Source organism: Dasypus novemcinctus, chromosome 19 (genome assembly GCF_030445035.2).
Source record: "Dasypus novemcinctus isolate mDasNov1 chromosome 19, mDasNov1.1.hap2, whole genome shotgun sequence".
In the NCBI taxonomy this organism is placed as follows: Eukaryota; Metazoa; Chordata; class Mammalia; order Cingulata; family Dasypodidae; genus Dasypus; species Dasypus novemcinctus.
Genome location: NC_080691.1, coordinates 32,225,612 through 32,252,086, shown reverse-complemented (window position 1 = coordinate 32,252,086; position 26,475 = coordinate 32,225,612). Strand labels below are relative to the sequence as shown.

The window sequence follows — 26,475 nt, the reverse complement described above, 5'->3', positions numbered from 1 at the left end:
TGAAAGAAGCTATGAAGAGATTTATCATCACCCTTTCTTACTACTCTACAACTTCAATTTTTTTAAAAACCGTCATGCCTGGAGCAATGTGATATAATGGTAATAATCATAATAATAGTAATAATAGATAACTGACTGAGAACCAGGTGTTATTCTAGATGCTTTTTTAAAAAATTTTAAAATATGGTATTTTATTTATCTCCTCCTTGTTGTTTGCACTTGCTGTCTGCATTCTGTGTCCATTGTGTGCTCTCTTATGTCGGCTCGTCTTCTCTTTAGGAGGCACTGGGAACTGAACCTGGGACGTCCCATGTGGGAGAGAGGCGCTCAATTGCCTGAGTCACCTCTGCGCCCTGTGTCGTTACGTCTCTCATTCTGCTTCTTCTGTGTCTCCTTGTTGTGTCACCTTGTTGTGTCAGCTCACCGCATTACCCCATCATGCCATGCGCTGTCTTGCTTGTTCTCTGTAGGAGGCAACAGGAACCAACCCTGGGGCCTCCCATGTGGTAGGTGGGAGCCCAATCGCTTGAGCCACGTCCGCTTCTCCTACATGCTTTATATGCCTTCTGTTATTTAATCCTAATCGACCAAGTCTAGGAGGCACAAACAATCACTACCCCATTTTATGGGTGAGGAAACTGAAGCACAGAATTTCAGTAACAAAGAGGTAGGGGCTTGAACCCAGGCTCCAGAACCTGTACCTTTAACCATCACATGTTAAGTGTGGCTTTGGGTTCAAGTCCTGGATCCTTCGGTTCAATTTTTAGCTGTGTGACCTTGGGCAAGTTACTTGACCCCTCTGAGCTTCAGGCCTGCTGGCAGGCAGGGGCAGCATGAGGGGTGGGAAGCACCCTGGGCGTTGACTGTGATGGTGCCCGTGGCCCAGTGAGGTTTTCACAGGCTACATGCAGGGGCCTGGAAACCTGCAGCAGCTGAGACCTCGTGGGCCAGGGTCATGGGCAAGAGGACGAGGAGGCAAGGAGGCTGGAGACAAAGGCTCCTCTGTCCACCGCTTGGCACCCTCCAGGAGGTGAACTGGGAAAATGTGAAAGCTGGAGAGGGAGAGGACTCCCGGCTGGGAGTGGGCCGGGCACGCTGCATCCCGCCAGGATGTAGTCGGCATGAGCACCGGGTGGAAAATTACTTTGGTTCCTTTCCAGAGGGAGCGGGAAGGCTGGGGCCCGTTCATGGAGGGGAGGGCTTTCTCCCCACCCTGGGAATGCGATCACTGTTTTATTTTAAAACAGAATAAAAGCAGAAAACGACCTCAAGCTGTGGGCTGCTTGGTGCTAGCCGGGGCCACTGAGCCATCTCCAGGACACAGCTCCTTGCCTGGGAATGGGCTCTGGGACAATAGAGGAGACCGGCCGGCCGGCCCGTCAGTGCCCGCTCTCTGTAGATTCTGCCCCCCCTTTCCCCAACACGGCCTGTGGGCGCTGGGGGTGGCGGGGAGCCCCCCTCCAGCCTGACCGGCCTCCAGGGCCCCTGCTTTGTGGTTGATGAGGCCTCCTTCCGTTGTAGATGGTTGCAGGTACCCTCAGACGTCTTTCCTGAGCCCCGTGACAGCCCTGTCATCGATGCTTTCCATTTGATAAATGTGGAGACTGAGAAGGACCCAGATTCCTGGCTCGGGACCACAGCCACGCCCAGCGTTTTGGGGACAGACTGAGTGACTCTGGGCATCACTGGTGCAGAGGGAGAGCTTAAATCCCGTCTGCTCACCGTAGAAGACTAGGGCTCAACAGACCCAAACCCTGTTGAGAATGTGTGGGAGGTGACCCCCGTACGAGAGTAATTGTAACATCGTAACAGTAAGAGACTGGGAACAAGCGAGGCGCCCGTCCACAGGGACTGGTGGAATAAACCCTGGCAGCTCCAGCCATGGGTGCTATGCTGTCAAGAGGATGGGATGTTCTTTATACACTAAAATGAAATCAGCTGCAAGATACCTGTTAGGTCGGAAAGGCAAGTCGCACAGCTGTGTGTGTAGCATACTATCTTTTATGCAAAAAGGAGAGACATAGAATGTGCATTTGTATTTGCCTAAAGAAATTCTGGAAGGTTACAGTAGAACTTGGTGGGTGGACGGCAGTTAGTTTGTAGGGAGAGATTTTTGTTCTAACCATTACATAGTCGTAGGTATTTCTGAACCATGGAATTGTGACACCTAGAGAAAACTTTAGATAAAAGAGAAGCCAAATTAGAGTTGTAAAGGGTCATCCTCTAGGCTAGTAGTGTCAAGTGTTGTTATGACCCAACATCTCCCTGACCTTCCCACGTGCACTTTGGGATTTTAAGCTGCACTTCCCCAGCCTCCATCTTTCCATCACACGAGGAAGGCTCCTTGTGGGCCGCTTTGGCCCCAGCCTGAGAGGGTGCTGTTTGGAGTTTTGTGCAGGGCCTGCCCTGTGGAGGTGGTGCAGGGTTCCAATGGACTGAACAGGAGTCCACAGAGCCCCGCCCCTGTCCCTGCCCACGTCATCCTGGTGGCCAGAATGTGTCCCCAGTGGCGCCAGTGGCCATGGGTAGTCGAGCCGGTGTCTTACAGTGAGCCTGCTGCCTCATTCCAAGAGGGCACTTTGGACCCTTGCCGAGCTATTCACAGGAGAAAATGATGGGATCTCCTGGGCTTTCCTTGATGCTCATAGCCAATGGACAGAAAGACTCTGGAATGGAGAAGACCGAGAATGGAAACCTACATTCAGTCGAGAAAACAACGCGATGGGGCTTTTTGCCAGTCTCCTCTGCTGGGACCTTCCCCCACGCAGCCCCCACCCAGGAACTGCACGCTAAGTGTTCTATCAACACGTGGAATCCAGTTGCCACTGACACATGCTTTCTGGCCAAAGCAAAGGCCCCTGACATTTCAGTGGGCTGTCACCTCGCCCAGAGCCCTCTGGTCTTGGGGAATTCTGGAACTACTTTAAAAAGGGCCGCTCTTACCATGACCAGGTTCAAGGACCCCGGGCTGGGAAGCTCCATCTTAATCACAGGTGTAAATAAATAAAACGGAGGCTGCGAGGCCCCCGTCACCCCCACTCTTCGTCTCCCATCCACGGGCCCACAGCTCATGAGCGGAAGAGCCTGCGTTCAGCAGAGCTGACTGCAGTCTGTGCGTCTGTGGCTCCATGCCCTGCCCCAGGCTGACACCCTAGCGGCCTCGGCAGGTCATCTTTTTCTGGGTGCTAAGCCTCCGTCTCTACAGCAGTAAATGGAGATTGTGAGAGTCGCAGAATCCGTGTATTCTAAGGCCTGGAGAGGACATGGCACAGGGGCCAGGCCCGTGGTTATCTTCTTTTTTTTTTAGGAGGTACCGGGGATTGAACCCAGGACTTGAGCTATGCCCACTTCTTGGTTACCGTCTTAAGTGGTGCTGCCGCCTCTCGGAGCCTCCCTTCCTCGTCTGTCAAATGAGGGTCGTGGTCGCGGCTGCCTCCCAGGGCCTTGACGGGACTCTAACGGCTCAGGACAAGGGCTTAGCCGGGGCGGTGGGGGCCAAGGTCACTGCGGGAGCTTCTGTGTCACTGGCCTCTCGCTCTGGGCCGAGGAGGGGGTGGTCTGCGAGTAGGGAAACCGTGTCCTTGGTTCGCCACGTGGGGCACTGTTCGGAGGGAAAGGGGCACTGCTGGGTATGTTGAGACGACGGGTGTGGCTGGGGTTGGAGGGTCGCTCTACGTTTGGGTCACAAGTGCCCTTCGCAGGACCTCTGCTTCCAGGGACCACGTGCCCAGCCGCGCGAGCGTGGAGCGTGCAGCTCCCCAGGCCGTCCCGCTGATGCCGAGGACCGCCGCGGCCTAGCATTTCCCCGGAGAGCGGCGGCCTCCCGGCTGCTGATGCTGTCAGCCCACGGTGCAGAGGCAGGGCCTCAGGGCAAAGCACTTGAAGGCACATGGCCCAGGCCCTCGCCCAAACACCTCGAACTTTCTTCAGGTTAAGCCAGACATGGATGTCTAGCCTGAAACGAACAGCCGCCCCGCCCCGGCGCCACCGGGAAGCACTGCTTTCACTGAGCTGCGCTTGGGCTGTGCCGCCAGCTCCCGAGGAGGGCCTGGGTGGCTCTGCCAGCGCTTCTGGACGCCGCCCTTGGGGCCCCCGGGAGCAGGGCTGTGTCCATCGCCAGGGCACCGCTGAGGGTGAAGACTGCCAGGCCAGGCCGAGCCCTCTCCACCCGGACCCGTGGAGAGAGTCCTGCGGGCTCCCCGCACCAGGAAGCCGTGGAATCGCCCCGGCGGGGTTTGCGTTTAGCTCAGGGCACGGGACTCCTAACTCATTCTCCTTTTCCAAACCAGGAGGCTGGGAGTCCAACGTGGGGCCCACCCAGAATCAGCGTTTAGGATGTTACTCATCGTCTGCCCTTTTTCTCCTCAGTCCTGGCTCCGTTTTCTCTACCCACCCACGATTCCCTTCCTTCCTTCACTCTCACTTTTAATCTATATTCCCCTATATTAGCGAGCCTCTTATGAGATTTGCTTTCCCCCTTCTGGACCGAGGCGGTATCTAAACAGACAAATGGACAAAAAAGGCAAGCGCAAACATCCTATCGCATCCATCCCTCTGTCATGGACAGCAGCTCCGTCAGTCTGGTGGGGGCTGGCTGGCAAGGGGTTAAGAATGATCCAGAGGAAGTTCAGCCAATGTTAGAGAGGAAGTGGCCACTGCCAGAGGAAGGAGGTGGCTGGCTCCAGAGAGCTGAACCGGGCCTGAGGTGAACGCCACAGGTTGCTCGAGTTCAGTTTAATAAAAAAGGAAGTGCTTTCTAATGACTTGACGAGTCTTTCTAGAAGTACTGCCAGGGGGATGGGAGAGGAGAGAAAGGCTACTTGCTTTGGAAAATGGCAGGACCGAGGGAGAGTTTCTTTCTTTCTTTTTTCTTTGAGAGTTGGGGGAGATCTGAATCTGTTTATGGGCTGAATGGAAGGGTCGACTGGAAAAGGGGAGAATGATTATCCAAGCGATGAGTGGTGATGACCCTGGGAGGGAGGGTCCCGGGACAGGCTCCTCATTCCAAGACTCAGAAAGGCAGAGCCACTTGCTGAGGGTCACCCCTTCACGTGGTATGCGTGGTGATGTCTTATGTCTGTCTCCTACGACAAAGTGGGCTCCATGGGGAAAGAGTCTTGTCCCCTCGGCTCTCTGTGGCTGCCCCACGCCCAGGACAGCACCTGGTGCACAGCAGTGTTCTGCCGAGATTTGTCGAGGTGGTTGAAGCAACAAACGAAGCTTACGGTGGCAGGGCCAGAATTCACACTGGGTGCTCGCTAGCTCCAGAAGCAGCTCTGTGTAAGCACAGGGGCCAAGGGCGCGTCGTAGGATGGCAGCCAGCCCATCCCAGACTTCCCAGGCCTTTTAGCCAATGCCTCAGTCCTGGGCGGTCCGGGGCGCTCGGCGGCCCCAGGCCCCCGCAGACGTGGCCTCCTGTAACCCTCCGTCCGCCCCCTCTGCAGATGAGGACGCCGTGATCCCGGGTCTCCGGTCACACAGCACGGCGGGCCGGCTGGAGCCCACAAAGGCTCCTGGGCCTTTGTGCCCAGCCGCGTTCCTTGTTTCTGCCTCGTGAAGGTGGTAGGCCCCTCGATCCCAGAGAGCTCCATTCTGGGATGGCCTCCCGGCTTCCACAGGCTTTTATTTTCCCACAGGGGGCGGGGTGGGGTGGGAGGCACTTCTCCCCGCAGGACCCCTCTGGGACGAGGTGGCAGCTGGTGACAGGGCCGAGCGGGAGGGCAGCCTGTGCCCCCTCCCCCGGTGCCTGGGAACTGGGTGGGACCCGGGACTCCGCCGTCCCGCTTGCTGGCAGCAGTGCCTCCCTATTCATCAGCTGCCTGGGTGGGAGCCAGAGGCTCCCGTGGGGACGGGCCTTGCCCGCCTGTCCCACAGCCCCGCGCCCTGGGACTGGCAGCCTGGGCAGGGGGACGGCCGGGTGGGGCAGGGTTCCAACGGGCTGCACAGGAGTCCACAGAGCCCCACCCCTGCCCCTCCGACCCCGAAGCTGGCATGTGGAGACTGCACTCTCCAGAGGTGGGTGAGCCTGGGGTCAGGGCACGCTCTTTGGGGGTGGGCTTGATAATCTGTCACCGGCCGTCCCTGTGCACACAGTGGGGCAGCAGGTGCAGAAACACCAGGACTCTGGGCACAGTGAGACCCCGATGGGGCAAGGCCCAGAGCATCCAGGGGTGCCTGGGGACATGGACTCAGGTCCCACCTTGCTTCTTTGCGCCTCGGTTTCCACCTCTGAAGAATGGGAATGAAAATACCCACCCTGCGGGTCTGTCCCACAGAAAGGCACTGCGTATGCAGTTGGCACTCAATAAGTGGGGGTTAATGGTGCCACTCCTGGCCTCGCAGGGCTGCACTGGAGAGCAGGACCCCGTGAGAGGCAGTGGGCCGGGGCTCCTGAGCGCGCACGGAGACGCTGTGCTGCTGGGACGCAGGGAAGTTTGAGGGGCCAGGAGTGCTGCTCTAATGCTTTCCACAGCGGGGCAGCAAAAACTGCCTGCGGCCTGTCCGAGATCCTGAACGAGGCGTGCGAAGGAGACAGGAGCCTTCGACACAGCCCGGAAGTGCGGCTGGGGTTGGCTCAAGACCCAGGTTCAAATCCTGCTGTACCAGGGACTGGCTGGTGATTCTGATCTGGCACCTTAACCTTTCGGAGCCTCAGTTTCCACATCTGTTAACTAGGATAATAGCCGCCCCTGCTCGGTGGGGCCCTGTGAGGGGCCGGGGGAGGAGGGGGGCCGGCTGGGACGCGGGTGGGAAGGCTCCTAGAGCACGAGATTGCGCAGGGCCTGGTCCGAGGTTCCCGCTGCGGCCCCTGCCTGCCCACGGGGCTTTCCTGAGCCCTGCCGCGGGCCAGTGGCCCCAGGCCGCCGACCTCCCCGGCTGGACCGTCCCGGGCTGGCCACGGGGACGGAGGTCTGGCGCTCACCCGCGGCCCTCCCTTCCTCCCGCCCGGCTCATCTCCACCCGCCTCCCTGTCTGCGCCGCCTCTCCCTTTGAACACCCCCCTCTGGCACTTTTTACCATCAACGCCACTCACACACACTCACACACACATATACCCACCCACACGCACGCACACACGCGCACACACATACACACACACACAACCCACATCCACACCCACCCACACCCACTCACACACACACACACACACACATATACCCACCCACACGCGCGCACACACATACACACACTCACACAACCCACATCCACACCCACCCACATTCACACACACACCCACACCCACTCCCACACACTCACACACACACACTCACACAACACACTCCCCTTGACCCCCGACTGTATCTGAAGTAGTGGAAATGGCTTTGCCACCTGAGTCCTGGCCCTGCCATCATTTTGCTGCATGACCTCAGCCCAAAAGCCACTTTTTTTTTTCTCTCTGGGTCTCGGTTTCCCCCTGTTGTAAGTGGGTGGCACAGGGGAGCGGGTGTAGCTCCATGGCTGAGCCTCTGCTTCCCATGTATGAGGTCCTGGGTTCCATCCCTGGCCCCGGCACCTCCAATAAATAAATAAAAACGTAAGAAAAGAAAAGAAAAGAAAAAAATGGATGGTACAGACCAGCTCATTGATTTTCCAAATTTCAGTCGTGGCTGTGCCATCTTCACAGTTTATCGTGTCCGTGCACCACTTATTTAGACACACAGGCTCGCCCAGCCTCTCTCGGCAGAGCCTTGCCTTCGTCCGTAATGGGACGGCAGGGCCAGGCGCTCCCTTCAGCACTTGACGTAGCTCAAGTTCCTTAGGCCCAGGATGGCTCTGCGGAAGAGGGGCTACTGCTTCCTCCTTTTTACAGCTGGGCCGACTGAGGCGCAGGGAGGGTAAATGGTTCTCCCCCCGTCCCACGGCCAGCTGGAATTCGAACCCAGACGCTGGTGCTGAGCTGGGCATTTGGTCCCTCCACCCCCTGGCCTCTGGGAGAACCTGCGTTTGATGGGCAAGGTAGATAAGCGTTTCCAAAGCACCTGTTTAAATAAAGGACTCGCCATTACAGAAGCAGGAGCATCTTTTAAAAAGCTTGCCTTTGTGCCCCCTCAAACCACACCTCACATACCCACCCGGTCCCCACGCCATCCCGGGCGGCGGCCCTCTTCTCTCATACCTCTGCGACCCCATGGTTCCCCCGTGCCCCTCTCTGGGAAACTTTCTTTTCTTTCTCTGTCCTCCCCCTTTTCTCCACTCAAAGGCTCCCTCTCTTTTTCCCAGTCCAATCTGTTCGTTTTAGAGATGTGCAATCTGAGGCCTCACCAGAGAGGGAAGGTTTTTGCCAAAATCACACAGCAAACCAAGGGAAGTTGGGACCCTGTCCTTTGTTCTCTCAGCCCAATTTTCAGTGTGTTTCCCCTTGGCTGGAGTGGGAGGTGGAGGCAGGAGGCTGACACTGAATCCCTGAGACACCCCCACCCCAGCACCCTCTCCCTCTTGGTTCTCCACACGCCTCCCCGCCCTGCATCAGCCTGAGCCCGTGGCAGGGGCTGTTGGCCCCACACCCTCAGGGTCCCCGGGTGAGCTTCTGGCTCCGGCCCTGGGAGTGGGAGTGATGGAGGGGGCCAGCGACATGCAGCTGTGACAATCCCGGCCATCGGGTCGGGTGAAGCCTGGGTGTGGAGCCCCCGGGGGTCAGGTCCCAGAGGGGTCTCATGGAAGAGGCTCCCGCGTGGGCAGGGCTCAGCAGCACGCAGGACTGAGGCAGGTCAGGGCTGCCGAGGCAGCTGGGAGGAAGACGGGTGCTGCACGGGACACCCTCCCTGCCCACGTGCCAGTCGCTAAATGAGTGTCCTTGGGTGGCCCCAAACCCTCACTCTGCCCCGGCCTGAGCTCCTGGCTCACCTGCTGTGCCAGTTGGGAGCTGGGGTGGCTTTGATACCTCCCCCTCCTTCCTCCCCAGTCCAGTCTGTCCCCACGTCCTGTCAGCTTCCCGATGCCCCTTCTCCGCATACCCATCACCCACTCCAGTCCAAGCTGCCCTTCCTTCTCCCCAAGTCACCTGTACCCACGCCCTCCACACGGCAGAGCTGTGATCGTCTAAGTCAGACCATCCCTCTCCCACCGCCCGCAGATGAACATGTCCACCCCCGGCGCGGCTCACCTCCCGTCTCTTACCGCCCCACCTCCACATCCCTGCCCTCCTCCTGCTCCTTGTCCTCCTCCACTCCAGTGGGCTAAGGTACAAGCCCTTCTTCTGTCCCCCCTCCCTGCCTTTTCTCAGGTAGTCCCTCTATCCCCCTTGCTCAACGCCCCCCATGATATCCCTCCCGCCGCCCAGCCTGGAACTGGCCCCTTCCTCTTCCCTGCTGCCGCTGCAGCCCACATAGATGTCCACCATGGTACCTGAAATATGTAAACACCTGATTTTCAATCCTAGTTCTGCTGCTTCCCAGCTGGGTGACCTTGGGAAAGTTACTTAACCTCTCTGAGCTTCTGTTCATTTGTAAGATGGGGCCAATGATAGGACAAACCTCACAAGACTGCTGTGGGGATTAAATGAGTTAGTGACATGTCTTAGAGCAGTGTCTCACACAAAATAAGCTTTCACACCATACATTCATTTAACACCTTTTTTTGGAGCACCTACTATGTGTCATGCACTGCTCTAGGTCCTGGGCATGCAGCAGTGAATGAGAGGACAAAAATCCCTGCCCTCAGTCAATGTTAGCTCTGATTTGTGAGTCAATTCCCAGGCCTCTAGGGGTGGAGAGTGTTTCGAATTCATTCGTACATCAAACATCCAGCACGGGCGGGGTCCAGCGCAGGTGAGAAATACTTGTTGGTGAAGTGAAGAAAACTTCTCCAGCTTTAGATTCCCTTGGAGTTGATGATTTTACTAGAGGGTTTACTGCATCTAAGAGAGTCTTTTCATTCTGATATGGAATTGTAAGACCAGGCGAGCAAGTCTGTAGTGCCCCCAGTCCCTCAAACTGTCACCATTTTGGGGACCCAGGGTGTCTCCCGTGGTGAAGTCCCTCCTCAGCTTGTGGGACGTCAGAGTCAGGATTCTCACGGTTGCAAGTGACAGAATCCCAACTCAAACTGGTTAAAACAGAAAAGGAAACTTGCCCAGAATTGGCACAGGTCCCAGGCATGGCTGGTTCAGATGTCAGGAGCTGGTCTCTAACTCTGAGATCTGCTTTCTTCCGGGTTGGCTTCCTCCACCGTTACAATCTCCCGGGTGGCGGCAGATATGGCGTCAAGCCGCCCCAGGTTTCTAGCCCGGCCGCCTTACAGCTCCTGTGAAAAAGAGCATCTCTCTCCCAAGAATCGCAGCGAGAGTCCCAGGGAGGGCTCCCATTGGCCTGCTTTAGGTCATGTGCTCAATTCCTGAAGCAGTCATTGGTGGCCAGAGGGACGGGGTATGCTCATTGGCCAGGCTTGGATCAGGGGGTGGGGTCAGCCCCTTCCGAGCCCCACAGCCTGAGCGCGGGATGGGCGGGCCGCTCCACGGGGACGGGAGGGCGGGGCCTGTCTGGGTGTCCTCGGATCCGGGGGCTGCTTATCAAAGGCTGCCCGGAAGGAGCCCCCTGGGGAGGCCGGGAGCACAGGCCTGCAGCGTTCCCGCGGCCACGGGGGCGATGGGGACGAGTGCGCGGTGTGAGTTTATGCTTGAATTCCTTGCTGGGACCATTATTCCAGGGAGGAGGAAGGGGATGGAGGCTGCCGAGCCCGCATGCTGCGTCACACTGGGCTCAGCCTTGCTTGCTCCGCGGTAGCAGGAGCACACAAGGGTCTTAGAGGGAACTCCAGAGAGGCGAGTGTGCTGCAGGCTCTGGGCTGGGCGCCCACGCTCAAATCCTGCTTCTACCATTCCTAACTGTGTGGCCTCGGGCGGGTTGCTCAACTGCTCTGTGCCTCAGGTTCCTCATTTGTAAAATGGGAATAATAATGCCTGCTGAATAGGGCTGTTGTTAATGAACATGAAGCATTTAGAGCAGTTCCTGGTGCATCGTAAACCCTCAATAAATGCGCATTGCCATCGTCATGACTATTTGTACTGCAGTTAACTAGAAGAGAGTTAAAAATAGAGCTCGAGTGCTGGAATTCAAGGCGCAGGAGAAGGGCAGAGCAGCCACCACTTCTGGGTGGGGATACCTTTCTGGCATCCGGAAATCAGGCCCCAGACACTGTTCCTTCAGCTGATCCTTGCTCATCTCTTGAGGGTCTCCAGACTTACCTGCCTTGCACACCTGTCCTGGGGTGTGCCCACCTGGTACCTCTGATGGCGGTGGGACCGCCCCTTGGCCCTGCCTCCTTCCTGTGCCACCTCTCACCCCATGCTGGAGAATCCTAGCTCAGTGAGGCCCAGGGATGGGCAGTCAGCATTGCCATGGCAACCAGGTTTCCTCCATGACCTCAGGGACTCCGTGGGGAGAGGTTGTCTGGGTCCCTGGCACGGGCCAGCGAGAGTCCTCAGCTTGCCCTGGCTTCCATCGTGGAGGCTCATCTGAGGCTCTCTGGCTCGTGCCCGTCCACTCACCCAGGACCTTCCTTGGAGCATGGGCGGTTACCATGGAAACAGTTCTGGAAGCAATGTCCCTGAGGGCTGAGGAAAAAAATCTTCAAGAAAATGGGGAGGTTGCCAGACTCCACGGCTGTCCGATGGAACGCCTGATTCCTGGAGGATGGAGCAGGGGCTGCTGGAGGGCCCTTGTCCAGCTCCCCAGGCCCCTTGCTGGTCTCCCGCCTCCAGCTCTCCTCTCCCACCATAACTCCACATCAGCCTCTAGGAGCAGAAGCTGGGGTCATTTTAGAAAGATGGACTTCCCTCTGCTGACAACCATCCATGGCTCCCTATTGCCCACAAAATGAAGTTGGTGGCTGGCAGGGAGTCTCATGATCTGAATCCCTCCTTCCTTCTCAGCCACATCTCCTGACTCCTCTCCTTCCTGCCTTCCACACATTCTTTCTACACATGGTTTATTAAGCCTCTGTGCTTTTGCACATGTAGTTCCCTTTGTAGGGAACTTCTCCCTCCACTGCTCCATTTTCAAATACTTTTTACCCTCCAAGGCTCAGCTCACCTTCTCCAGGAAGCTTGCCCTGATTTCCCCAGGCACATTCTTATTACTGTGTACAGAGCCAGGGCCACAAACTCAGTGGCGTACAGGGCCAGGCAGGAGACGCGAGGGGCATTCTTAACTTCCACAAAGAAGTGCGTGCTCTGTTTTGAAAGCTGGAAAAGGGAATGCTCTGGTTTATCTTTCAGCAGAAGCCCAGGGCAAGCTCTCCGCTGAACTGTAGCTGACTCATTGCCCCAGGGTCAGGGGACAACAGAGAGGGCAGGGACTGGGGACTGTTTGCCCTGTCTACGGTGCAGGCCCTGTCTGGCTAATTTGCTGGAAGTCTGGACCTTATGAGACAGCTCAGAGCACTGACGGTGCCGTGGTCTGCCCTGAGTCTGCCTCCCTCGGAGCGGGGAGGGGCTGGGCCGCTTCATTCCCACCGCTCGGCTCCCAGAAGTGCGCAGTGGCAGCTGTTTGAACGGGTGGAGGGATGCACAGATCCAAGCCTGCTCCTACCTCAGGGCCTTTGCACTTGCTGTTCTCGGTCTGGAGGGCTCTTCCTTCTGATAGTCACACGGGCCCGCCCCTCAATTCAGGTCTCACTCAAATGTCACCTTCTCAGAGAGGCCTTCCCTGGACGCTTTACCTAAAATAGCATGACCCCCCCACTCTCTAGACCTTCTTCCTCTCTATTTTCATTCCTAGCACATATCAACACCTCCCATTAGATTCATTTTGTTTTTCCAACATACAAGGAACAGACATGCTTCTAAAATGTTACCAATGTAAACTCACTTAACCGTAGGAATCCCTGTGAGGGAGGAGCTGCCATCACTCCTGTTTTTCAGATGAGGCCCAGAGAGGTGGAGGTCACACAGCTGGTGAGTGACGGCCAGGATTTAAACCCAGCAGTCTGGCTCCAGAGGTGTTTGTTTTCTTCATTATTTATCAGTCTGTCTGTCTGGTAGCTGCCTCTCCTTGTGTCCCTTGAGGGCAGTGACATGTCCACTTTGTTCACTGCTCTATCTCTGGTACCCAGATCTGGGCCTGGCACATAACAGCAGTTTAATTCAAATTTCTTGGAAGGATGGAGGAAGGGAGCCAGGAGGACCAGAAAAGCAGAGGGAGGAAGTCCTTGGCCTTCCCAGTTTTCCGTTAGCCCTGGGCTGGAAGCTTCTCAGTGTCCCGGAGGGGTTGAGTCAGCCTGTCTGCGGGGGCCGGGCCCCGTTTCCCTCACCCTCTAATGGGGCCTCTGTTTTCTGCTCTCTCCCCGGCAAGGATGCCAAACCGCTCGGCTCCTGGGGCCCGTGCCCAGCCCGCTTCCTCCCGTGTGAGGGGCCGTGAAGGACCCCTCGAGGCGGGGTGGCGGGAAGTCTCTGGAACAAGGTGGCCTGGAGTGAACAGACTGTCCCTCGGCGGCGCAGGGCCGGGGTGGGAGGGCGGCTGCCCTGGGCCAGATGTGCTCAGGGTCCGCGAGCTGAGGGCTGGGACGTGCCCTGGGACCCTGCGCAGCCGCCTCCCCGGGTCTGATTCACCCGGCGTTCCGTTCCCGGACATCCGGCCTGGCTCTCAGGGGTTCCAGAGAGGACCCGTGCCCTGCCAAGTTCTCCTTGGACCCTAAACTAGCAGGCCTGGATGAGGCAGCAGCAGAAACGTTTCCCAGTTTTGAGCGGGGAGCTCACACCCCACTCCCATCAATCGCACAGTATCAAGACGGCCCTCACCCTGTGTGAGGCGCCTTGTTCCATTTAATTCTCCTGACGCCTTGAAGTAGAGGCTGCAGAGAGGAGCCTGGAGCACAGAGAGGTGAAGTGACTTATGCAAGGTCACACAGCTGGGAAGTGGTGGAGCTGGGACTAAAACCCAGGTCTCAGTTGAATATGACATGATTCCATGGAAAACCAGGAGAAGAGAAGCGGGGAGCCCAGGCTGGAGCTCCTGATTCTTCCCGCTTGCCCCCTGGCTGGGCAGCTTTGGGAAAAGGCACTCGACTTGTCTGAATCTCAGTTTTCTCGCTTGTCACGTGGAAATAAGGCGGGATGGGCACCTTTCGGGCCCCTGCAAAGCGCAGCCCTCTTGCTGGGTGCGTCTTACCATTTCCCTTCATCCTCACAGTAGGTCGTGGTGTTGTGGGGTGTCCCAGGGGTGGAACTGAGGTCCAGAGGTCACAGCTAGGACCCGTATCCTCCTCAGCTTTAACGCCTGCCCTGTCAGAGGCGGGGCGCTAACTTCATTCCAACGGAGGGACTTTAATTAATTGTAAAAAATGCTTTGCAGATGCTCTCGCAGAGGATGTGGGGATGGTGGGCAGGGAGCCGGGGCCCCACCGGGGGTGGAGATGTTTCCCATCCGGCCCCGGGGCCCTGTCTGGCCCAGGAGAGGGGCTCCAGACACGATCCAGGCTCCCCCCTGGGCCCGGCCGCCTTGGCTTTGGTTCAGAAGCCACGAGCAGCGCTCGGCTTCGCTATCTCCCTGCTGTGGGCTGGGGATGGCTTTTGCTGCTGGTTCTTTTTTTTTTTTTAAGATTTATTTTTTATTTATTTCTCCCTTTCCCCCTCTCCCCCCGGTTGTCTGCTCTCTGTGTCCATTCTCTGCGTGTTCTTCTGTGTCCGCTTGTATTCTTGTCAGCAGTACCCAGAATCCGTGTCGGTTTTTGTTTCATCATCTTGCTGCATCAGCTCTCCGTGCGTGCGGTGCCACTCCTGGGCAGGTGGCACTTTCTTTCGTGCTGAGCGGCTCTCCTTATGGGGTGCACTCCTGGCGCGTGGGGCTCCCCTACGCGGGGACACCCCTGAGTGACAGGGCACTCCTTGCGCGCATCAGCACTGCGCATGGGCCAGCTCCACACAGGTCAAAGAGGCCCGGGGTTTGAACCGTGGACCTCCCATGTGGTAGGCGGATGCCCCATCCTTTGGGCCAAATCTGCTTCCCTGCTGCTGGTTCTTGCAGGCATATCACCGTCTGGTTTTTCTGGACAAAAGTTTACTGAGCATCTACTGTGCGCCAGGCACCCTGTCTACATCACTGCTTCGTGGAGCGCTGATCACCTGGGCAGGGAGGTATGGTGTTAGCGCCTTCTGCAGATGAGCTTGCTGAGGCTCGCAGAAGGCCACTGAACTAGGAAGGGGCTGCGACCTGGCCTGGCCGAGTCCCAGGTGTGGCCGTCAGCCACTAGACTCCACTCGGTGCCTGGGGCTTAGGTGGGGGAAAGGTTCAAAGCCGCCTGGTTGCAGACACAGGGACCCGGGTCTTTGTCACAGGGGTGGGGTGGAGGAGCCTCATAAATTAACCTTGAACCTCTGGCCTGGAGATCTTAGACCTGGGAGGGACCCCAAGAGAGCACTTTGTCCAGAGCCCCTGATACTGCAAAAGAAAGGTTTTATTGTTGCCATTTCAGAGCTGACTCAACCATGGTTCAGAGAGGCAAAGACGCTTGCCCAGGGTCAGTCACGCATGTGGCTGCCCTCGCTGTGCTGACAGGCGGGGAAAACAGGCTCCAAATGGTCAGGAATTTGCCTAAGGACATTGACGTAAAGAAAGAGCATTAGATTCTTAATCTCGGTTCAAATCCCACCTCTGCCTCTTGATCACCTTGTGACCTTGGGCAAGACAACCTCACTGGGCCTCAGTTTCCTCCACTTTAAAGTGGCCATCCTAACAGCGACTCTCCCATCACGTTTGTGTGGGCACTTGACGAGCCGATGCAAATGACGTGTGTCACGGTGTCCTGGCATACATAGTGGGTGTCCAATAAAATGTAGTTACTATTGTGGTTACTATTATTGTTATCATTTAACCTTGACATTCTAGAGTCCCGAGCTCCTTACAAGATGGCCCGCTGAGCCTCCCACACCTGGCCTGGAGCTCTGGTGTGACAGTTTAAGGGGCGAAGCTGTTCTCATTCATCTGGCAGAGGGAGGGAGCCAAGCAGAAGGGTTCAAAACGGCAGACGAGCCTGGCTTCTCGGCTTGCTTTCTTTCTCTTCTTTCCTAGAGGCAGGTTTGGAGAATTCTTTTGGCTGCTGCCTTCCAGATACAGGACATTGTAGATCCCCCCAGGGCCCACTGGATGGAACGTGGGAGAGTGTGGGCTATGATGTGGACCATTGACTACGGGGTGCAGTGATGTTCAGAGATGTACTTACTGGGTGCAATGGATGTGTCACGATGATGGGAGAGAGTGTTGCTGTGGGGGGAGTGGGGGGTGGGGGCGGTGGGGTTGATTGGGACCTCGTATTTTTTGAATGTAATTTGTAAAAATAAATAATTTTAATAAAAAAAAAAAAAAAGAAGAGAAGCAAGCTTCTGGGGCTGCGTCAGGTGCAGCCTGGCCCCAAGGCTGGAGGCGGGGTACCTGGTTTGGATTTAGGAAAGCTGGGGCTCGGGACAACAACTTCTCAGGGGGACTCAGAGCAGGCTCCAAGTTCAGCCTGTGAGCAGGACGCTGAGTCCAGGCCAGGGTCGGCTCCTGGCTTGGGGGGGAAATTGGCCACTGCCGGCGCCTTCTCAGACCACATCCTGAGCAGCCCACGTACATACCCCAGTGCGTGCCGCCCTCTGGACACACTGTGTACACAGCTAGGGGATTATTTGCACCAGTGGACTCCAGGCTGACTTCAAGGGATTAACTGAATATGGATGCTGGGCCTCCCAGCCCAGTGGGATGTAAGCAGGGGAGAAAAATTGTTTACGAGCCACCTCCCGGGGCTGGAGCCGTGTTTATGGGGAGGCGCACGGACTACCAGCCGGGTGGATTAGTACGCAGCCTGTGGCCGGGGAGATAAGCAGTGTCTGCGCTTTGGAGCCCTCGCTGGCGGCTGGGGAGGGACAGCCGTCCTTCTAAACACTCTCGCGGGGGCCTTTTGTGGCTGGGGGTGCCGTGGGAGGCCTGCGGGACGGCGCGGGGCTGGGTCTGTGAGGACGTGTCCAGCTCCGCCTGGGCCCTGGAACCTGCTCCCTCCTCGGGATCCGTCTCCTCTCTAAGGGCAGGGCGAGCCTGCCTGAGCCTTAGGGCTTTGTGAGGAGTTTTCTCGAGTCTAAGAGGAGGAGGAGCTGCTGAGGGGGCTTAGGCAGGACTGGCAGGTCGTGGTTTGCATTCTGGGAGGATCACTGGGTGGAAAGTGAAGTCGGTTGAAATGAGAGCCTGGAGAGGAGCGCAGGGCGGTGGGGCAGCGAAGGTGGGCAGGTCTGTGGGATGCCTGGGGACTGGGAAGGGTGGAGGCCCCACTGATAGGTGTGGGGAGACCAGGGGGGCGCTGGGTCTGGTCTATCAGGCAGGGTCTCAGCAGGAAGCGATGGCACTCAGGCTGGGTGACAGGCGGGGCTCGTGGAGGCATTCCACAGGGGTGACAGCATAGGGCAGGGTGCAGCAGGCCGGGCCGCAGGGAGGCCGTAGGCCCCCTAGGCTGGGCGGTTGGAGGAGGGAGTGGCCCCGGAGCCTGTGAGCCGGGCAACCCGTGGAGACCCCGCAGGGAGGGAGCTGGGAGAATCAGCACCCAGCCCTGCTGGCCCCTGCCGGCGCCCCTCCACCATCAAACCCAACTAGAGGCTGGGGACAAGGAGGCGCTGAAGTGGCTGCCAGAGCCACTGCAGGCACAGAGCCGGAGGGTGTGACCCGGGAGACAGGACCGAGCGGGGAGGAAAGACAGGCCTTTCCAGTCCAGAGTCAAGCACCGATGGGGGGGAGCGGGAGCCAGGCAGTGGATATTTGGGGGATCTCCCGGCTCCTCCGCGCTCCTCAGCTGCTGGAGGTTTCGTGCATCTCTGAGCAAGTGGGCTGTTCAGATCCACCCCCACGGAGCCCTGCGCTCAGGCAGGGCCCCCTCCAACCCCCAAAGAAAAGGGAGCAGCCTGTAAGGCAGCCAGAGCTCCTGGACCCGCTGCGGTGACTCAGCCTGCGCTCCCACACGCGTGGGCGTGGGACCAGGGAGGAAATTCTCTCCCGACACAGAGCTAATTCCGTCCCGGGGCTGGCGGCCAGGCCTGCGGCTGCAACATCTGCTGGCGCTGTGTGGGTTTGAGGTTCTCGTGTCTCCGGAGCCTGGGGAGTCAGGGATTGTAACCCCAGCGGTCTCCCCGGAGCCATCTGTGGGGGAACCCAGAGGCCCTTTCTCTTTGCCCTGGAGGGTGGGGGGATTGCGAGAATGGGACCAGCGGGGAAACTTGGGCCGTGGGCAAAGATTCAGGAGCTGCGGGCTGCTGGCTGGGGCGTTAGGATGCTGCCTGAGGAGGGACATTTGCAAGGGAGAGAGTGGTGTCCAGTAGCACTAGCTCCTGGAATCTTAAGCAAAGACTTTAAGGTTAGGAAGTCCTTGGTTCAAATCCTGAGTCCGTGCTCAAAGGCTGTGTGAGCCTGGGCCAGTCGCTTTACCTCTCTGAGTCTCCATTTGCAAACCCACGCAGTGAGGTTATAGACCATGTAAGGCATACGATGGCCGAGGTGCCAGGCACGGTTCTAGGCTCTGAGGGCACCCCATACACAAGGCAGACCAAGTCCCTCTTCTCTCTGGCCTAGGGAGGCTCACCCATCCTGGGCCTCAGTTTCCCCAGCTATGAAACGAGATGCCCCCTGAGGGGTGTCACAGCTCTTAAAGCCTCTTGGAGGCAGAGAAAGCTGGAGGAGAGACCCCCTGGGGCCGCAGAGCTGGACTGTCAGGGTGGGCCTTGGAGGAGGTGGGAGATGGGGACAGGAGCCAGGCCAACCACAGCCGCTTGCGGAAGGAGGGAAGTTTCCAGTTTCTCTCCATGGGCTCCCACGCCCCCGGGCCCTGCTGAGGCCCCTGCGCTGGGCCTGGGCCCGGGCCCGCTGCCCAGGAGTGGGTGAGCGGCTGCCGAGACCGCAGGGACCGCAGGGTGGGAGAGCCGCGCTGGCAGTTGGGTCCGCCCCCGCCCAGGTGAGCGGTCTCCTGGGCAGGTGAGGGCCTGCTGAGCCCCGAGGTGGGAGGGGATGGAGGGAGAGGAGGCAAGGAGAGAGAGAGCCCGCGGACAAGAGACAGAGGAGGAGACAGAGGCAGAGGCCGGGGGAGAAATGTAAGGGACAGACACACAGAGAGACAAGGACAGAATGGGCGTGAGTCCATCGCAGACTTCGGGCGCCCATTTGGGGACCGGGCCTGGGCAATGACACGGAGAGGATGCGGGAGGCAAACTGCTGCCCAGGTACCCCCTGGCCCTGCTGTCCCCCGAGCCCTGGCAGGGACTTGGGCACAGTCCGGCTGGGAGCAGCAGGAGCAGGTGGGCTCTGGGGTCAAACCTCTGCACCGCCCCAGCCAGGCGCGTGGCCTCAGGCAAGCGCCCTCCTGGCCCCCAGTCTCAGCTACCCCCAGGGAAGTGGGTGTGAGCAGGAAAGGGTGCGTGGATGGATTTCGTAGGGACCCGTGGGCGGCTGACGGAGTCAGTGGCACCCACCATCCGCCAGGGCAGGAGCAGAGGGCTCCACACATCCCTAAGGGGGGGAATGAAGGAACCCCCCCTCCAAATGGGGATCCAGGTCCATTTCCCACTGAGGCCATTTGGCTTTCAAGTAGAGGCAGAGGGGCTTGGGAAAAATCACAGGGGGCCTGGCAGTTTCATCTTGCCCTGTTTATAACATGCAAGTCTTGAACCCTGCTTGCTCGGTCTCATGGGGGCTTTTGGAGGTTCTACTGGGACAAAGGCCCGAAGGATTCTGGAGTGTTCCGGGGAGGCGAGGCAGTGGACAAGGGAAGGGTGGGTTTGGCAAGGGGTCAGGCCCCCAGCCTGAGGCCCCACACCGGCCCGTCTCAGCTTCCTCCTCTGTGTCCAAGGGCTCATTTCACTTGCCTTGCTGACCTGAGCCGTCCGGGTGACTTCGGGCTGTTACTGCTTTTCTCTGTGCCTCAGTTTCCTTGTCTGGAACAGTGCTTAGAACCGGGCCTGGAATGGAGTCAGGGCTCCACGCATGTTTGTTTAATCAAGCAATAACATCCGCCTGAGGGTTTTGTTCTCTGTGGCCGGAGGAACCAGATGTGACCTTGAGCTTCGGCCCTTCCCCAGCAGGGTCTGCGGGGGCGGGGGGGGGGGGGGGGGCGGGCACGGCCTCCTGCGCCGGCACCTTCCCCTGCAACCGCCAGGCCCCGGCAGGCAGCGGCTGGGAATGTCCAGGGACTTCCGCCGCCTGGGCCAAGGTCAATTCCCCGTTTGATGACGCTGGACGGGCGGCTGCTCTGAAGGCCCAGGCAGGTTCAAGCCTGCTCGAGTTGCCCTTCGCCTGCCCAGGTGGCCTTGTCAGGGACTCGATGACCCAGGCACTAGGCTGGGTGTTACCCAAGCAGGAACCCCAGTTTGGGATTTGGGGTGTTTGTTTGGGGGGGGTTTCTGAAACTCAGGAGAGGAAGGTTGAGATAATTACAACCTTCAGTCCATCCTCATTTCCGTCATCGCCCCCCGGGAGCCCCTGCACTTATTTCTTTGTCTCTCTTGCATTCGTTTCCTTTTAGTCCCGCTCCCAGTACCCCCACCCCACCTGCTCCCACAGAACCATTTTAATTAGTTCGCTGTGTATCTTGTTATTGTGTTCTTGCAAAACACGCACGGCGGTTTGGCCGTGCTGCTCTGCAGCCGTTTTCTGTGCGTTGCTGTTGGGCGTGTGTTGCACGTGCTGCTGGGGGGCGTGCGTTGCTGTGGGGCAGCGTGTGTTCCGTGTCCTGTGGGGTGGCGCTCACGCAGCGAGGCGTCTTCAGATCGCTGCGTATCCTGCTGTGTGTACACTTGACCTGTGGTCACTAACAGCTGCATAAAATTCCAGGGTGAGCACCCACTTCACTTCCCCCCGCTCCTCTCCCAGCAGGACACTCCAGCCTTGCGGTGGCTGCGCCTGTGCCCTGCCCACAGCCCCTGCGCCCTTGGCCGTTTTCATGCAAACTGTCTCCCCGCGGCTCTCCCCCCCCCCCCCGACGGCCAGCAACTGTGGCTCTTTGTGGGAGGACCGTCCTTGGAGAGCTGGAATGTAAACCCCCTGGGACAGGGCAGAGGGACCCAAATACACAGCCTCCTGGGGTGTGCCCATCACTGTTCTGACCCAGATCATCCTCTGAGGGACCCACTTGGTGCTGCCCCCTCACCCCCCATTCCTGTCTGCACTTCCTTCCTCTTTTTCCTGGAAACACTCCTTGGGAAGTCACTTTTGCGGGAATCCCCAGCGGGGGTTTGCTCCTGGAGAACCAGCCCAAACTGTGCCCCCACCCCAGTGTGCATGATCGTCCCAGCAGACGGCTGGTCTTGTGGAAATGCACGGCTCCCCGCTCCAGAGCGGGTCCTAGGGGCACGCGCACGCCACGGGACAGCACGAGGCTCCTGGCTCCAGCCTCCGGCTCCGGGCATCGTCCGGCTTTCCCTTCCTGCCAGTCTCATGTGTGTAAAGAGTTACCTTGTTGTGGTTTTTTCGTTTGCATTTCCATAACCACCCATTTGTCATAGCCTGGGTTTGGGTATTTCCCTCCTGCAAATTGTGCACTCATATTATTTGCCCATTTTTTCTATTGGGGTTGCTTACTTTTTAGATTTGCAGGAAGGAGTTTCGTGTATATTCTAGATGGTGATTCCTTGGCTTTGGAGATTATACATATCTTCCTGCACTGGAGGCAAGGAGTGTGTGTGTGTGTGAGTGTGTTTCAGCACGTGTGTCTGTGTGTGTGTGAGCACATGATGTGTGTCAGTGTGTGAGCATGTGTCTGTGTGTATGTCTTTCTATGTGTATGTGTCACTGTGTGTATATGTGCATGTGTGTTTGTGCAAATGAGCAGTGTGTGTGTGACTGTGTGAGCAGTGTGTCTGTGTATATATGTATGTCTTTATGTATGTGTGTCACTGTGTGTATATGTGTATGCGTGTGCATGTGAGCAGTGTCTGTGTGTGACTCTGAGCAGTGTGTCTATGTGTGAGCAGTGTAACAGTGTGTATATGTGTATGTCTTGCTATGCGTGTGTGTGTCACTGTGTGTATATGTGCATGTGTGTGCATGTGAGCAGTGTGTCTGTGTGAGCAGCGTCCGTGTGACTCTGTGAGAGCAGAGTGTGTCTGTGCATGTGCAGCCTGTCGTGAGGCTGGGACGGGCGCCCAGCATGGGCGAGCCCTGGGGGCCGATGAGCCACCTGGAGGAACCTCTGGTCGTGGGACAAGCAGTCATAACCTCCCTGACGGCGTAGCTATCAAGCTCTAGTTATTTCCTAACCCTCAGGCCCCCAACTGTGACATGGGGGAGCACAGTACCCCTTGCAGGGCTGTTTGGGGACAGCCTGTGATAACATTTCTAACCGGCTTGGTACCTGCAGCATGGAGCCCAATAAATTACAGTGCAGTATTAGAAAGGCACGTGCCTGTTGGGTGCCTCCAGGCGCTGGGCCGCGCCGGCGAGAACGCGCGTGTGCTCTAGAGCCGCCTCGTGTGGGGCGGGAACTGGGCAGGGGGGAGGTGGCGGAGGCAGGTGTGGTCAGCGCCCGGGGCTGGTGGCGGCTCCGTGGGTAGTGCGATTACGGCGGGATCTGCCGCTCACAACAGCGCCAGCACTGGCCTTGCGCTCCACTGCGGTGCCACATGCTTCGCACAGAGCTTGCCTCCCGGCCCTGAGCCTCGGGGTCCCGTCTGAAAGTGGGTACGACCCTGGCTGCTGTGAGGACCGAGGATGTGCGCAAGGCGCTTGGCCCGTTGTCCAGCCTGCGGTCAGTGCTGAAGGCTTTGCAGCCGTGACAGTGGCTGCTTCACTGCTCGGTTCTCACAGCAACCCAGGAAGATCAGGTCTCGGATTAGCCCCATCGCACCGATACTGAAATTAAGACTTTAGAGACCTTTCAGCAATGCGGGGAGGCCACGAGGCTGGTAAAGCACGTGGCTGAGAGTCGAATCCTGAGGCCATATTCTAGGTTCTTAATCTCTTTGTTCTATTGCTGTCAGCAGCAGCAGCAGCATGATTGTTTCTAATTGCCAGACCAGCCCAGTAAGACTGAAAGGGCCTGCATTCATTCACCCCGGGGTCATTCATTCAGCCATCCAGTCATCCCGCCTTTCATTTGTCGAACGATATCCCAGGTAATGCGCTGTAGTTATGCAAGACGTCACCACTGGGAAAACTGGGTGATGGTTACACAGGCCTCTCTACTAGTCTAATATTTCAGAATCAAAATGTTGAAAAGTAGTGACACTAAGTCATTTCCAAATAATCCTGGCTCCAAGGCTGGGTCACAGAAGGCAGGAGCTTCCACTTTTCATTGGGAAACGCACTCCTGGAGCCCAGGGTGAGAAGTCCACGTAGCAGGCCCAGCTGCCCAGAGGCCTCCTTGCCTCCAGCCACGTGGAGGGGCCACGTGGAGGGGCCACATGTAGGGGCCACGTGCAGGGGCTCTGGCTGCTGGCCCAAGATAAACAAAACCCTCAGCGATACCCGAGGACCCGCTGGTGCCCGTATGCGGCTCTGCCCCGAGGCCATGGCATCGAATGGGTCCCAGGCCTCAGCCTCAGTCACTAGTCACACCTGCAAGTCAGCAGTGGCCCCGGTGGTGAACCGGGCACTGGGGCGGCTGGTAAGGGGGCCAGGGGGGAATCAAGGGGAATCTTCCTGGAGAGGATGCTTGAACCTGGCCTTGAGGGATGAGGCTGAACTCATGGAAGAAGCTGAAAAGGGAATGGAAATTAAACAGCCTGAAAAAAACAAGCACTCTGGAGTTTGGGAGGTGCCACCCAGCAGCAGTGTCGGCCAAGCAAGGCTTCTGCTGCCGTTTCAGCCCATGCCAGCTGTGCCTCTCCCACAAGCAGAGCGCTCAGGGCCCGGGGCTTTGACCCAGATGCAGGCTTCTGAGTCTTCCCCTCATTTGCACAAAGACGGGGGAGGCCCTACCAAAGGCTCCTGCAGGACCTCTGGAGCGTCCCAATCCTGGCTTCAAAAGTGAGTCTCTGTCACCTTAGCTCCTCCTCCCGGCACCCCTGAGAGGTAGGTCAATGGGAAGCATCATCGTTCCCGTTTTGCAGATTGCACCACCGAGGCCCAGAGAGGGGAAGCGACTGGCTCGGGGTCACACAGTGCATCTCCTGCCTCCTCCCTGACATCTCCCCAGCAGCTCTGTGGAGGCCAGTGGCCGGTCCCAGTGGCTGAGCGCAGACAAGCTCTGGGCCCAAGTGGGGTGTGAGTTCAGGGCTGCAGGTGGAACCTGGGAGCTGAGCCAGGGCCTTCATCTGCCTCCTGGGCTCTGGGGACCGAGGGGGCGAAGGCAGGCTGGCCACATGCTCGCCTGCCCCTGGCTGTGATGGACGATGGGGCTCTGGCGATGCTCCCCATGCCCCAGACCTCTGCCAGGGCCTCTGGGGTGAGTTCAGGCCCCGGAGGCAGGTGCAGTCCCTGGACACTGGGGAGGGTGCGTTCCTTGAGGGGCTGGGCAAAGGGGGGCAGTGAGGAGGGGTCCTGGGGCCTCAGGAAGGGTATGAACAGACACTGAAGGATGCCCTCCACTTTCCAGAAAGCACGGTGGCTAAGAGCAGGCCTCTGGAGTCAGAGCAGTAAGAGTGTGAAATTGCTACTGTCTGACTGTGTGACGTTAACCTCACTTTCCTCACCTTTACAACGGGGGTAGTAGCTTCTCCACCTGCTGGGGTTGCTGGGGCTGTGCGAACTAATGCAGTTAAAGCGCTTACTGCAGTGTTTAGACTTTCAGGTATATACTCAATTATTACTTATCATAAGGGACTAAAAACAATATAAAGTATAACTAGATGCAGACATAAGGACCAACCAAATCCAGAGCAGAGACTGCAGACCAGAAGGGTTAATGGGTTGCTGCCTTTAACCCACAAATGTGACTCTGAGCTTCCTTGGGGCCACATCAAAAAGGGAAATGATAGCAATTGTAGAACTCGGATTATCAAGAAGGAGGAAGCAGCCTAATTCCTCAAGGGAAGAATGCTGAGCCTGGTCCTAAATTCTCTAGGACGTGTCTCACTGGGCAGGGGGCTGCGTAGAGGTCAGCCGAGGGAGGAAGTGGGCAGCACCATCTGTCGACGAGGGCTTGAACAGCCTTGCAAGTGTGATTTTCAGGTGGTAGCTGCTTGTGGGGGCCTGGAGGGAAGTGAGGCACCGTAAGTCAGAGAAGGCAGCTCCGTGGGAAGATAAAGAACACAAGGAGGTCTGGGATCTCAGGATTCCAGGCTAAGGTTGCGAAGACTCAGTGGCTGGGTTTGGGGCATGCTAATTCTTCAGGGAAGCAGAGGCATCTGGGATCCTTGGAAGTCCGGCTCAGGTGTCAGGTCTCTTCACTGTGTGGTCTCAGGCAAGTTGCTTCACCTCTCTGAACCTCAGTTTGCTCGTCTGCAAAGTAGAGTTGTCCTCGTAGCATTGTTGGGAGGGTTGCACGGTGTTTGACATGTAGTGAGCTCTCAAATAAATGCTATGCGTCCACACATATCACAGATAGATGTAAGCTTCCTGACTGTGAAGGGCTTAGGCAGTACAAATAACTAGAATTTGTGTATCTTAAAAATTTCCAATTGAGAATGCATTCACACGTTTCACACGCCCATCCCAGCAACATGAGGGGGGCGGCTTACCCCCTCCCACCCCTGCCATTTGAGAGATGAGGAGGCGGGGGCTTAGAGAAGCAAAAACTTGCCCGTGTGCCCCTGCCCCGCCTTGAGCCCAGCGCTGGGGGGACAAGAGGTCAGAACCTCACTGCTCCTCGACTTTCCTGCACCTTCCCAGGCAGAGGCCATGCTTAAGAGGGAGTCGAGAGTGAAAGCCGGAGAAATTATTATAATAATGATTATTATTATTGCATCACACTTACCCTTCCACAGTGACACGCTGACTGACTCAATTCCTGGAGGGACGAGGGGTGACAGACAGGCGTGCCCAGAGGAGCTCAGCGTCCCGCTGTGCCCAGCCCGGCCTGGCCCCTCTGCAAGGAGGGAAGGACCCAGCCTCGGACCCGGAGCTGCCCACAGCCCGGCCGAGAGCCGGCCGCGACGGCCCCTGCACCTCTGCCGGCACGTGTGCAGCGTGCTCCGTCCACATCCCCACTCCTCTCCATCCTCCTTTCAGAGGCGGGCACTGGCCCATTGTCAACGGGGGCAGGGAAGGGCGGGGTGGGCAGCCAGGGCAGCATGACCTCCCTCCTCTCTCCTTCCTCCTTATTAACCCACGCTCGTCTTTTTAGACACAGCTCAGATGCTGCCGCCTCCAGGGAGCCTTCTCAGACTTCCACACTGGGTATAAGCCCCAACTCTGGGCCCCAGGGGCGGGGCACCTTGGACTTGCCCTGGCCCAGGGACTGGTCTCTCTGTCTTATGCCTTGTGATTGACCATGAGCTTCTTGTGGGAAGGGACCTAACAAAGCCATTCCCTTGTCCCTGGCGCCTGCACAGGCCTGGCACAGAGAGCACGGGTGCACTGGCAGGATCATCTAGTGAGGTGGACCAGGGTTTCGAGGCCGTGTGGACTGGTGGGTAAGAGCCCACGTCCTGCAGCC

At 57.8% G+C, this 26,475-nt stretch overlaps 1 protein-coding gene across 10 annotated transcripts in view; it reads left to right on the top strand.

Annotated features, from left to right (window-relative positions):
* CMKLR1 (chemerin chemokine-like receptor 1) overlaps positions 1–26,475 on the top strand; it is an 81,966-nt gene that overhangs the window by 36,573 nt on the left and 18,918 nt on the right. For 2 of the 10 annotated variants that reach the window (XM_004470169.5, XM_023592185.3), the window contains exon 1: positions 10,465–10,602. The exons of the other annotated variants lie outside the window; for them this stretch is intronic. The gene's annotated coding sequence lies outside the window, so the exon portion shown is untranslated. Of the gene's footprint in view, positions 1–10,464; positions 10,603–26,475 lie in introns of those variants that run through there. 10 annotated transcript variants of the gene reach the window in all.